Source organism: Anolis carolinensis, chromosome 3 (genome assembly GCF_035594765.1).
Source record: "Anolis carolinensis isolate JA03-04 chromosome 3, rAnoCar3.1.pri, whole genome shotgun sequence".
In the NCBI taxonomy this organism is placed as follows: Eukaryota; Metazoa; Chordata; class Lepidosauria; order Squamata; family Dactyloidae; genus Anolis; species Anolis carolinensis.
In genome coordinates this window covers 136,600,408-136,614,230 of record NC_085843.1, presented here as the reverse complement: position 1 = coordinate 136,614,230, position 13,823 = coordinate 136,600,408, and positions in this window count along the sequence as shown.

Genomic DNA, 13,823 nt, shown 5'->3' with positions numbered 1-13,823 from the left:
AGTCTAAAATGAGAGGAAGAATGAGGAGACCTCCGTCTATAATGAACGTGAAAAGTAAAATGAGGACAAATATCCACCCAACACTGAAATCAGTTTCAAATGCTATTAAACTGGAACAGCCACTGAAACAGGACTTTTTCATCATTATCCTCACTTTCATCATCTTCATATAGTAAGTCATGTAACCTTCATAAAGAGGCTTGCAAAAGAGGTTGATTTTCCTTTTTGTGGAGTACAGCTGAAGCATTTTCTGCAGAGTCGATTGCAAACACCACTATGCCTCTGCTTACAGATTTGTGCAACCATTTAGAAACCTTTTACTGTTACTAATTTTTGTTACCCCCAACATTGAGCTAAGGGGACCCCATTTGGGGTCAGGACCCAAGTTTAAGAAGCAGTGACCTAGAGCAGTGTTTCCAACCTTCGGTCCTCCAGGTGTTTTAGACTTCCGCTCCCACAATTCCTAAAAGCTGATAAGATTGAGCATATCCTCATGAATCTGGAAGCTGGAAAATGTTAAATTGCCTCTATTCTCTGTCTGTATGTTGTATGTCTAATAATGGCATTGAATGTTTGCCATGTATATGTGCATTGTAATCCACCCTGAGTCTCCTTCAGGATGAGTAAGAAGGAATATAAATAGTGTAAATAAATAAATAAATAAAATGGCTGGGATTTCTGGGAGTTGAAGTCCAAAACAACTGGAGGACCAAAGGTTGAGAAACAGAGACCAAGAGGATTGCCTTCTCCTGTATAATCCGGCCCCTACAATTAGATCCTCTGAGGGACACTTACTCCAACTTTCCAGAACCAGAGTGATAAATGTTTCACAGAACTTTTTCATCAGTCCCCTCAAGACTGAGAAATGACCTGCCAGAAGACCTCCAACAGCTAAATGAGCTTTCAGATTTTAAAACACAATTAAAGACCCATCTCTTCTGGCAGGCCTACTGAAGTCAATGTTTAAACTATTAATTTTAAATGTACATTCTATTTGTGTTGTATTTTAATTGGTGTCCTATGTATTTTTTTAAAAAATGCATTTTCTGGTATGAATTTTATAGTAATGTGTTTTAACAATGGTATATCCTGCCTCGAGCTATGAGGAGAGGCAGGTAAGAAATACAATTTGTTGTTGTTGTTGTTGTTGTTGTTAGTATTCTCTCTTCAAGGACAGGGTTCCATATTTATATTATTAAAAACAAAAATGAAAGACATAAAATGAGAAGGGGATGAATAAAGCAACATATTGATACGAATTGATTTATTTTAATGTGAACTCTCATAGACTTATAGAATCATAGAGTTAGAAGAGAACGCAGGGGCCATCCCATCTAACCTCCTGTCATGGAGCAGCACTTCTGACAGAAGGTCATCCAGTTACTGTATTAAAAAAAAAAAACCTTTAGAGTAGGTGACTCCAGCACACTCAGAGGTAGCATACTGCTGTTGAGCAGTTGTTACCATCAGAAAGTTCTACCTCATATTCAGGTAGAATCTCTTTTCTTTGAATTCATTTAATGCATTTTTCCATGGCCTAGTTTTGAAAGCAAAAAACAAAACAAAACCCAAGCCTGATACAGTTTTCATTCAGTTTTCATTTATCTTCAAATGCACTAAAGGAATACAATTATATCAATGTGGCTTGAATACTATATTTCATCATATTAAAAGAAATCAGACTTAAAGGTGATACTTGATTTTATTCAGATAGACTATTGCAGCTATGTCCTTGAAGATTTGGAGTAGTCACCCTAAACTGTACTATGAGTAATTGCTGTCTAAACTGCTGTAAATATAGCATAGGTAATAGGAATGTGCACTGTGCTGTTTTTCAAAACGGGATCCAGGAAATCTGGCAGATCTGGCAACCAAACCCCTGGAGACAGCAAGGATAATGGGGCCTGAGTTGACTTGGCAACTAAAATCAGCTGTTTCAGTTGCTTTTTGGCTGCACCATGGCAGCAAACCAGTAGCTACTCAAAAAGCATAACTAGGTTTAAGAGGCTTGTGTGGACCACTGCCCCACTCCACCTGGCCTGTCAGCCATGTAGAATTCAAAAGCTTAAGAACAGTACTAATTCTCACATTTCCAAACACCCCAACCCCACCTCTCATATACTATTAAGAACTGGAAAATTGAAGAATTACAACACCCCTTAATTCAGATTGTCCTCCAACAAAGCCAGACACATCCAGAGGAGGCAAAGAGGAAGTGGGGACAGCGGGGAAATGTACTGGGAAGAGATGGCAGGACCCACAATGACCCACAATGGATAGGTAATGCAGCATGATGCTACCCCACAATTTTTCCCGCTGTCCCCTGACTTCTCTGGCTCAACGTGATGAGGTCCTTAGTTCCAGTTTCCCATTTGGCACAGAACTCCACTGAGTGACTTAAGCCATTTCTTGTGTCTCAACTTAAGCTTCCCTATGGGGTTGGTGTGAGGACATTTTCTGCTTGCATGAGAAGACAAAGTATGCCGCAATTACCCCTCAGCAGACTGCCTAGATGATAACAGCAACTGAGCAACCAAGGATTCATATTGCAAGAATTTGTTCTTCTTTAAACGAGCCTGAAAAAGTCCAATGAGAAGAATTTGGAGCATCACCACTGAACATTTATTATTTTAAATCAGGGTACAAATCACGCAACCATCCATATGTTATTGTACTCTGTTCTTATCACTGCTTGCATTTAACTTGGATGGCTATGGTTGTTCAGAGTAGCTAACTATGAATACATCTGAAGGAACACATAATTTGCACCTCTGATTCCAATGTTTTGTGCAGAGCAAAGAATTGGTAGTCTATATGACAGATCCTGCCCTCCTGACACTTCCTTCTGGTCTACTATGCTCTCTCTGAAGCTCTGGTCATCAAAAGTTTCCAATATGGGATAATCTTGCCTCCCACTCTTCTCACTGCTTTCACTGCTGTTTGGAAAGTTTTTCCTCTCTGCACAGGCTTCACCAAAATTGCTTAACAATAATTGGTACTTCTTAACAAAACCTATTCTAGGAAGGCACGAGAGTTTACAAGCAGCAAGAAAAGCTGGAGTAATTGCAGTGTTAAGAAATCTTCTTCTTATTGTGTATAATGTTACACAGACTTGATTAAGGGGTGTTAACAAAATCTGGCTTCTCCTTCATAACAAAACTGTAGTCTAACTCTGGAATTTTTTCTTGGAACTTCTGAGATTGAGGATTCAATCCTCAATGAGCCAACTGGCTGCATGACTTTGGACTAGTCACTCCTTCCCAAACCTGCTCAGTCACACTGGGTTTCTATGAGGGCAAAGTGGAGAGAGGGGGAAATATATGTTTCTGAAGTTCATAGAAATATAATTGGAATTGAAAACTAACTTGTCCAGTGAAATAATAGAAATGGTGACTGGATTCTAGAAAACCAGTTGTACTGCTTGCCCTGACTATAATCACTGTCTCTCTTTCTTTTGTCTAATCACCCATGAAGATCAATTAGCTGGGCCAATATGGGAAGTGGCATTTGGAGAAGGGTAAGATCTTGAAATTGTAGCAGCCTTATCTCTTCTTCTTCACAGGTTCATAACATTCACCAAATGAAGAGTCAGCATGGATGATTTTATTTGTCAAGGTATACCTTTTGTGAACTTGATTCAAACTGTGTTTCTGTATAGCTCTGAGTATTTTATGACCAAGAAACTAATTGCCTGCAGTATATTGGGTTTGACATTGAAATAATACCACAGGACTATTGACAAAAGACTCAGCTGGCTACAAAGCTGAGACTAGGTGCTGAGGGTTATTGTCTCGCTATAGTCCCCAAGCTGTGCAAAATGTCCACTAATCGAAAATGGTAATTATCCCACATAACAACATAAAGTGTTTCATTCTAGGAAATGTTCTGCTCTTAAATTAATAGCCATTGATCCCAAGCCATTTCATGATTTGCCTTCATCCTCTTCTCAGCTTATCTGATTTCCAATCTTTTGAAAAAAGGAAAAAGAAAAAAGGATGGGGGGAGAAAGAAATGCTATTGTTGATTGCAGTTTAATGTGTGCCCTCCTTTCCTGTTTAGGCATAATGTAATAGCCCTATTCATCTGAATCCCTCTTGGCAAGATTCTGTTACAGAATATCAAGAAGCACATTGGGTTTCCAATAATTTGTAGTTCACAGTGGGGTCACAGAAACTGTTGCCTACATTGATAGAGTAAATTTGAACAACAACACCAACAAACATATTAGCTAGCTTGTTGGTAAATGCAAATATTGTCGTTGGGAAACATTTGACTGGTGTTTTTTTAAATGTTTACATTAATTGATTTTACTGCCTTTTGTTTGAAAAAAATGTACAATTAACCTTAAAATTATTTTATTTTCAAATCCAATTATTGGAGACATCTGTACTATGCCACTTTGTCTGACCCCTCATTTGCTAAAGAGTGAGAAAACTATAAATTATGCATGAAAGCTATAAGGCCATATCATCTATTTGGCCTTCTGATAATTATATTACAGTATTGCAAAGATATGAAGATGTAATCCCAACTCAAGGTTAACTTTTCCAATAGAAATTCTGTCATTCCTGAACTGGGTTTCGATTTATTAATCTACATCCAATTTTTAGTGTATTCTGTTCAGCCAACAACTTCACAGCCTCCTTGACTGTGACTAAAAATCGGTGATAGGCTCACTTTCATCACATACTGATGGCACCTGATCCCAAAACACTGAATGATCATATAGAATAAAAATATAGGGGAATTTATTGAGCCCTGTGGAATCCTCACAAGCTAATGGTCAAAAAGCTAAACCACAGTCCCCAGCACCTTCTGGAAATGCTCAGTCAAAAGACAAGTGGAGCCAACATGGTGTCCAAATCCAATATCACTCAAATAGTCCAGAAGGATATTATATCCAACAGTATCAAAGATGGTATCCAGGAATACCAACAGGAGCTCACTTTCCTGGTCTATTTCCTATATCACGTCATCCACTAAAGCAACCAAGGCTGTTTCTTCTTAAAGGAGGCCTGAGCCCTGACTAGAAAGGATCCACATAATTAAAGAAAGCTTGTGGTTCCACTATTTAGTCTATAACATTGCTTTAAAAATAGAAGTAGAATCTGGATACATATAGGATAGTGGGGTCCAATGCAAGTGTCTTAAAATTACTTATGTTAGAAGATTTGGAATGCAGTTACCTTTCAAATGTGTATTTACAACCCTCTCCTACTCAATTGATCAGCACTCAACTGGCAGCTCCAATCAGCCAGAATGGACGTACATCTAATCGACAAGTGCTCAGCTCTCCATATAACTCATAAACACCATCATGTTAATCAAATTGAAACGTATCCATCAAAACCAGACAAGTGTCTGTCTGAATTACCTCCCCAGGCTCTACTTTCAATGTGGAGTTCCAATCAGAATACATTAAAGCAATTCTATCCACATAATATTTGGAAAATTAATCACAGCGTATTTCTGAGGTCTCCTCTTCAGTAATCTGAGGCATGGAACATAATAGCCCTTTGACTATGTAAAACAGCAATGTACGTCCATATACTTGTGCTAATGTATTTGTTGCAACCTTCTCATGCTTATACTACGTGATAGTTAGATTGCATGCCATTCTCTAGGAGGTTAGACACATCATATATCTTGGTAACTTCCTGTTTACTTAAAGATTAGTTCACATTTATTTACTTCCTGCAACAGGTAGCCTTTCCTTTGTTTTCTGGGTCTCATCTGGTTTCACACATTCTCTCTCTCTCTCTCTCTCTCTCTCTCTCTCTCTCTCTCTCTCTCACACACACACACACACACACACACACACACACAGACTATCATCCCTGAAGTATGTGCAATGGCATCTCGTTCTAAAGGAGATGCTTAAACTCTTCTGATATCATGTAGTACTCTTCCATTTCTTACCTTTCATGGAGATGAACCTATGTTATCTATGCACAAGCATTTGAGGGTAAAACTACTTTTTATTTAAAAAATTCAATTTATACAACAAAAAGGAGAAAAGGGAAAACAGGAAAGAGAAAAGAAGAAGAAAAGGAGGAGGTGGAGTTATTATTAGTAGATCAAACCATAACAAATATTAAATATGTCACAAAAGAAGAGGGAAGGGTAAAAGAAAAGGAGGAAAGACAATTACCAATTTTCAAAATGTTATTAATGTCCTTATTACATTAGAAAACAATAACAAAATAACTTTTTAAAAATCATTTTTTCTTTCCTTTTTTAATACAATGATTTCTTCATATCAGTTACAAGGATTATATAAAATACCAAAGAAATTCCATGTAAGTACTATAGTAAAGGCCAGAGTGACATTAAATCCACTAGCTGTATTATCTCACAATCTTCTAGTCTCTTCTTCCAGTTCCTCTTCATTAAAAGTTTATCTTCATTATTATGAAACACAGTTTTATATTTGTTTAACCAGAATTCTATAACTATCTATTAAATGTATCTCTAAAAATTATATTTTACATATATTAAATTATTTATTTTAAATCCTTTATCTAATTTTTATAATTACAAAGTAAATCTAAAAATTAATTTAATCTGTTAGTAAATTAGTATTGAATAATGCAGACTTTTAATATGTTTAACTATCTTTGTTTTTTCCTTTTCAAACAGTACACAAAATTTGTATATCTCTGTTTAAAAATCCAAAAATATTTTAACCCCTCCCCCCAAACCCCCAACACAAAGTCTCTTAGGTGAAAGGGTGGGGGTGGGGTGCTGGTGGTGGAGGGAGAAATACAAACAATACAAAAAAAATCCTGTTGTGGACATTTTTTCTGAATTTTTATAAATTCCATGAAAGCTTTCCATTCTTCCTGAAATTTTAGTGTGTTTACTTGTTGAGCTAAAGTTAATTGATCCATTTCATCCATCTTAAAAATGTTTGCAATCTAGTCTTCTGATGTTGATATATTTTGATTTTTCCATAATTTTGCATATTCAATTCTAACTGCTGTCATAATGTAAAGAAATATTATTTCCTGTGGTTTAAATATTTGCTTGTCTAACAATCTTAATTTAAAAATTCTGGTTTCAGTGGAATTTTAATCTCTATGCATATTTATCCAGAATTTATTTGCTTTTGGGCAAGTCCACCACAAATAGTCGAAAGTTCCTATCTTTTGGTTACACTTCCAACATAGGTTGGATTTTTTATACATCTTTGATATCTTTTCTGGTGTTATATACTACATATAATCTTTATAAAAAAATTTATTGATAGTATAACTTCTTGTAAATTGAAGTTGTTTCTTCTAGAGTTCTTCCCATTCTTCTAGATCAGGGGTCCTCAAACTTTTTAAATGGAGTACCAGTTCATGGTCCCCAGACTGTTGAGGGGCCAAATTATCATTTGAAAAAAAATACGAACAAATTCTTATGCACACTGCACATGTTTTATTTGTAGTGCAAAAACAACAACAACAACAACAACAACAACAACAACAACAACAACAAAAGAACAATACAATATTTTTTTAAATGAACCAACATAAACCTATCAGGATTTCAGTGGGAAGTGTGGGCCTGCTTCTGGCCAATGAGATAAGTTAATTAGCATTGTTGTTGTTGTGTGCCTTCATTTCAGACCCTGGGCAAGCCTAAGTCTAAAACTGAGGGCGGGAGCCAGATAAATGAACTTGGAGGGCCGCATTTGGCCCCCAGGCCTTGGTTTGGGGACCCCTGTTCTAGATTTACTGTTCAGATCATACTTTTTGCCCATTGGATCATAGGGTCTTTATCAACTGTACAAGTAAGAAATTACACAGAAGGAATTCAAATAGTTTTCTTAAACATTTGTCCTTTATCTGTGGTAATAGGTACCAATGACTCTCAGGTCCCTTCTACACATTATCTGCTTTTAACTGGATTACATTAGTCTACACTGCCATATAATCCAGTTCAAAGCAGAGATAAGATGTCCCCTTATCTAATAATTGTTTATAAAATAGATATTCTCTCCTTGGTGTTCTCTTGCAATTTTGTTTATTCTAATATTTTATTATAAACATATTTATATTTATATTTATTCCATATTCTCATCAATGAGTTCATTATCTGGTGGTCCTTAAAGTCCAATTTCATTTTGTCATATATCAGCTATGCATGCCAACCATACCTTAAATCTGTTATTTCAATTGCTAATTATCTTTTTAAAAAAATCAGTTCTTTAATCCATGTTCATTCTGCTGCATCATGATATAGCCCCATATTTGGTAATGCAATTCCTCCTCTATCTTTCTCATCTTATAGTTGTTTCATTTTTATTCTAGGTTTTTTACTTTGTCAAATCTTTATTCCAAACTTTAAAATATGCATCCTTTGTCAAAATGAGATTTGTTTGAAACAGATATATCATTTTAGGAAGTACACTCATTTTAATTGTCGAAAATCTTCAAAGTAGAGGCAAGTACAAATTATTCCATCTTTGCAAATGGTTTTGTATCTCTTTCCATACTTTTTTGTAATTATTTCTAAATAGTTCCAAGTAATTATTTGTCAATTGAATTCCCAGATATTTTACTTTAGCTGTAATATTGATTGTTGTCTTTTGTTTCAGTATCTCTGGGATCTCTTTTTTTCATAGTATGAGTACGAATTACAAAAGAGAGCTTCAAAGCTTTGCATACCCCTAATAATAAGTATGAGGTTTCTCATACTTATTATACAAAGCATAAATAGACTGCACATAGACATACCCATTTGAAGAACTAATATTTCTAACCATTTTTTTTCAAACATTTTAAATTGGTTTCTTATAGATCATAAGTCTAGGCCTCCGTAAAGGACCATTCCACTTATTTGGAAAGAGTTTAAGTGATGATTGGTCTTTGATTAGATCACTTGAAGTTAAAACTTCTTCACTTTCTGTTGAGCATCTTTTCTCTGAACATCCAATGAATGTTTGGATGAATATGCTGATCAAATGTAGTGAAGCATATACCTCGAACCTAAGTAATTGATAATTAGTGTTCTTTAATATGCAGTGTTCATTTAGCAGTCACCACAAGTTTGGTGTTGTATGATGTATTCAGGGAGTTAGTGAAGTAAACAAGAATCAGAATTGATTTCAAGAAGTGATAGGTCAAGTGTATAAAATTAATTCTTCTGTTTTCTCTCTCAGCCAGAAAATCCACCACATACTGAAGTTCATCAGGATTAGTTCTTTCAAGTAAACAGTCAACAAGGTGCATTGAATGTGGCCCCCAAAATATAAAATAACCTCTCTGCAATGCATTACACTGTAGTTATTTCAGTGTCTGCTCAAAAACATTTGGGCTTGTAAATGTATTTTCAATGTTTGATCCTGTTTTATTTGTTACTTCTATTTGTTTTTATTATGACTACATTTTTTTGCATTCTTAAAAATAATATAAGGAATCTATCAAGATGAAGGGAATACTTCATGTCCCACATAATGTTTAGTAAAACTTATCAAAATTTTCTTCCTCATGCTGAATTGAAATCTAGTTTCCTATGGCTGAATAAATAACACTATAAAAATATCCAATTAATAATCGAAGATCATTTAAAACCCTCCAAATGTTTCATTTAAAAACAGCTCTAAAAGCAAGTCTATCCTGTCAGGTTTAAAAAACTGACAGGATAGATACCACTAATTTTATAATCCAAAGGCTCATTGTAATAGTATAGTCTTCACTGCACACTAGAAACTCAGAAGGCATCAGTTGTTGCCCACTTCTGGGCATAACAGATTAACATCCTTAGGACCTGTATTGGCCACAACTGCACCAAATATTTCTTAGGTCCTCCGGAAGCACCATAACAAGGCTTCTGATTCCAATTACGTCTTGCTCAAATAAGAGAAGGACTTCCAGTGAAGCCTTGCTCAAACAACAAGACCTGCCTGAAGATTGATATGGTCCTGCATCTTTTGATTGCCCTTTGATCCTTCAGTCTCTTTCTGCTTTTGTCTGATTTCTGTTTTCACCCCACACTACTCCTAACCTTGGCTCTAAGCGCATTGTATTATTACTTATGGTCCAACCTGAGTGAATGGTCACATTAGAAAATGCATACTTATATAATGGGTACTTTTATAAAATTGTACATCTGATAGGCTGCAAATCTCATCAGTTTAAGACGTGGTCAGCCTTCGTCTCCTAACAGCTCCAGATCTGGCCAGATGGAACTCCTGTGAGCCACAGATATGGCTGGGCTTCAACTGTCATCAACTTGAGATCTGACTGGGCTGCAACTCACAGGTCTCTTACCTGGTCAGATGGTTCATTCTTGTTGTTGAATGATAATTCCCATAATCCCCAGCCAGCCTAGCAAAAAGAAAGGATGCTGGAAGATGTGGCCTGGCAAGTAGACTGAGCTGCCTGATAGGTTAGGAGGACAGCTGAGCCACAGGTCATGGGTGGGAATCATATGGCTCCTCAGATGTGCCTGGAGTCCAACTCCCATAATCCTCTATGAGACCCCCAAACCCTACTAATATTTTAAATTGGATTATAAAGTGCATATGTACCAAATTTGGCCAAGATCCATCACTAGTGGGAATGACACATCTCTTTAGATGTGATTGGATGCCTACTCATGGCTGCAATGCTCTCCTCTTAACCAGCCTTGGTTTTGGGCTGTAAATACTATCATTCCCATCCTGCCTTGTGTAGGCATAAGGATGTTAGGAGATGTAGCCTGGTGAGTAAGCTGAATCATGTAATTGGTTAGGAGGAGAGCCATGTCTTCAGTCATGGGTGGGAATCATATGGCTCTTTGGATGTGGCTGGACTCCAACTCCTATCATCCATTATCTCCCCACAAATTCCATACGTATTTTAAACTGGATCATGAAGGATGTGTGTACCAAGTTTGTTCCAGATCCTTGATGAGTGGGATTCACATAACTCTCATGTGTGGACTCCAAATCCCATCGTCCTCTATTATCACCCCCCCCCCCAATCACTACCAGTAATTTAAGTTGGCTCATGTACCAAGTTTGATTGAATATCATTAAATCATGCACAAGCGTTTATGGATCAAACCAACAAAACGACATACACATTTTTTAAACAAAAAGATATATTGCTTCATATTTTGGCACTTTTGGAGGAGGAGTTTGGTAATTTATCTCAAAATGGAAATGGGAGTTGGGAGCTCATGCAGCCTGTAGGAATTTTCCCACTGGATTAAAGTGTGCTTGAACATACAACAACCCCAAAGTCTGCTTGGTTTATCATAACTTCCAACTGTCCCAATTTAGCAGAAACAGCCACAATTAATTCTCTGTTGTCCCACTTTTTCAGTGTCTCAGTTACTCCCCCTTTCTCTCACTTTCATCAATTGCCTCAAACTGAGTTTAAAGAATGGACGTATTTTGAATTCAGTTAACACAGTGAGTGGAGAGCAGAGAAGCGAGCAAAGTGTTGCCCTACCCTGCAGGCTTGGAAAAATGCTGCAGGCTCTTCAAGCTTGTCTGTTCTTCCTCATTAATAATGTTAGCTATCTTGACTATGGTCTGATGTTGCTTGACCGCATGTATCCCAATTTTCAACTACGAAATGTTGTAGAATACATACTGTGCTTTTCTGTACATTTGAAATGTGCACATTTTTCTGTATGCGCTTTTAAAATATGAGCTTTTGATTGAATGCTCCAACAGCCATCCAACAAGGTGTGGATTCTAGAATATTGATTATATTTGGTCCACGTTTGATCTAGATGGTGCTGACTGGAATTGAATGGAGTAAATTCCTCACACATCCCCAGGAATATAACCCTTTACATCTAAACAAGCAAAAACTTCTGCGGCCCTAAATTATCATTTGTCCATAATTCTCTAAAGGTAAAGGTTTCCCCTGACGTTAAGTCCAGTCATGTCTGACTCTGGGGGTTGGTGCTCATCTCCATTTCTAAGCCGAAGAGCCAGCGTTGTCTGTAGACACCTCCAAGGTCATGTGGCCGGCATGACTGCATGGAGCGCCGTTACCTTCCCGCTGGAGCGGTACCTATTGATCTACTCACATTGCCATGTTTTCGAACTGTTAGGTTGGCAGGAGCTGAAGGTAACAGCGGCCGCTCACGCTGCTCCTGGGGTTTGAACCTGGGACCTTTCGGACTCCAGCTCAGTGCTTTAACGCACTTCGCCACCGGGGCTCCTTCATAATTCTCTAGCCCTGTTCAAAAGAACTCATTGCTGTCCCTGTGTTTGCTTTACACATTATTCAAAAATCCACGGCACACAGCACAGAATAGAAAGAAAATTAGCATGGTGTGATGTAACATTTCCCATCAAAAACACTGGCCTGAAGGAGCTGCAACCTGAAAACATGATGCTGTGACTTGTTTTTTTACCATGTGCAAAACAGTCACTAGCGATAAACAGTCTTTTGATGTGTAGTTTAATTGGTAATAATTGCCTTGTGAGATAAAGGAATTTTTTATAATTACATTATTAAATGTTAATACTGCTCTGGTGGCTAGACATATCTTTCACTTTAAAATAAAAATAGGAATGTAGGAAGTTGGCCTCTACCAAGTTAAGAGTATTTCCTCATTTATCCCTGTACTGCCTCCTCTATTAAAAACCAATACGTATGTCTTCTTGTTAACTGTTGCATGGATCTTACAATTAGTGATGCCAAGGGTTGAACACATGTTCTTTTTCATGTAAAAGAGGAGTGGGCATCATGCAGACCGGTATCACTATATGATGTCTATTACCATTTCTATGGCCCCACCACTATCAGATTTTTCACAGTGCTACCAAATTGTCTAGTGGAATGGAGAAAAAAGGGCTGCATGACAGTCCACGCTTTAATTTATTACCTTTTTCTTTATTTTTATAACTTTTTGTTTTTAACATATTACAATTGCCTTGATACATAGTGTATTCCCAAATCTGTACATGCCCCCAGCCCAACTATCATTCATATAGTGTTATAAAAATACAGCTCTGTCAGTTCTATTACTTTTACTTATTCTAATTTTTTTTTAATTCCATATAATAATTATAATGTATTTTCTAGTTGTTCATCCACAATCTTTCTTGGTTGTTTGTTGGTTTGAGTTCACCATGCTTTTATACAAAAAGCTGATAAATGGTTTCCATGCATTATCACAATCGAAAGGGATATAGCCCATATCTTATTTAATCAATTCTTTATTGATATGTAAATTCTGTAGTTTTTTCCATGTTTTGACTATTTTGAGTCTTGCGGCACATAACATGAACAAGATAAGATTTTTATTTATCAAGACCTTATTCATACTTTCAAATACTGAAATCATTAGTACAGCTCCCCTAAAGTATGCTGTTCCCCCCATTTGGCTTATCAATGACAAAACTTCATCCTAAACTTTATTGTCAATTTGGGTAGCATACAAATAATCCCATTATTGTGGACAAACTATCTGATAGGGGTTTGACTTGTTCAGATCCCCAACTCATTAAAAAGGTCCAACCACACTGCCTCCAGAAACCAATTGACCCAAATTCCAAATATCTCTGAAAGATTTTCTAGCTGCTAGAGTTGGTGATGCTCTCATTGATCTAGGAAATTGTGAGATGACCTGGGCAACTGACATTGTCACTTCTTTATTTCAGTACAGAGAACCAGAAGCTTGTTTTTTCTGGAGCTCAAGTAACAAAACATATAGTAGGCAATGGCAGTGGAGAAAGATGAACCCAATGGTTAGGGCCCATTTTGGAACCTATTCTACAGTAGTGTGATTAGCAAATAAATTATTCTCTGTTGCCTTTATTTCATCAAATCTTTGAAGGATGAGTATGGTGCAGTTAAAGACCTTTGTTGAAAAATATCTTCATTGGG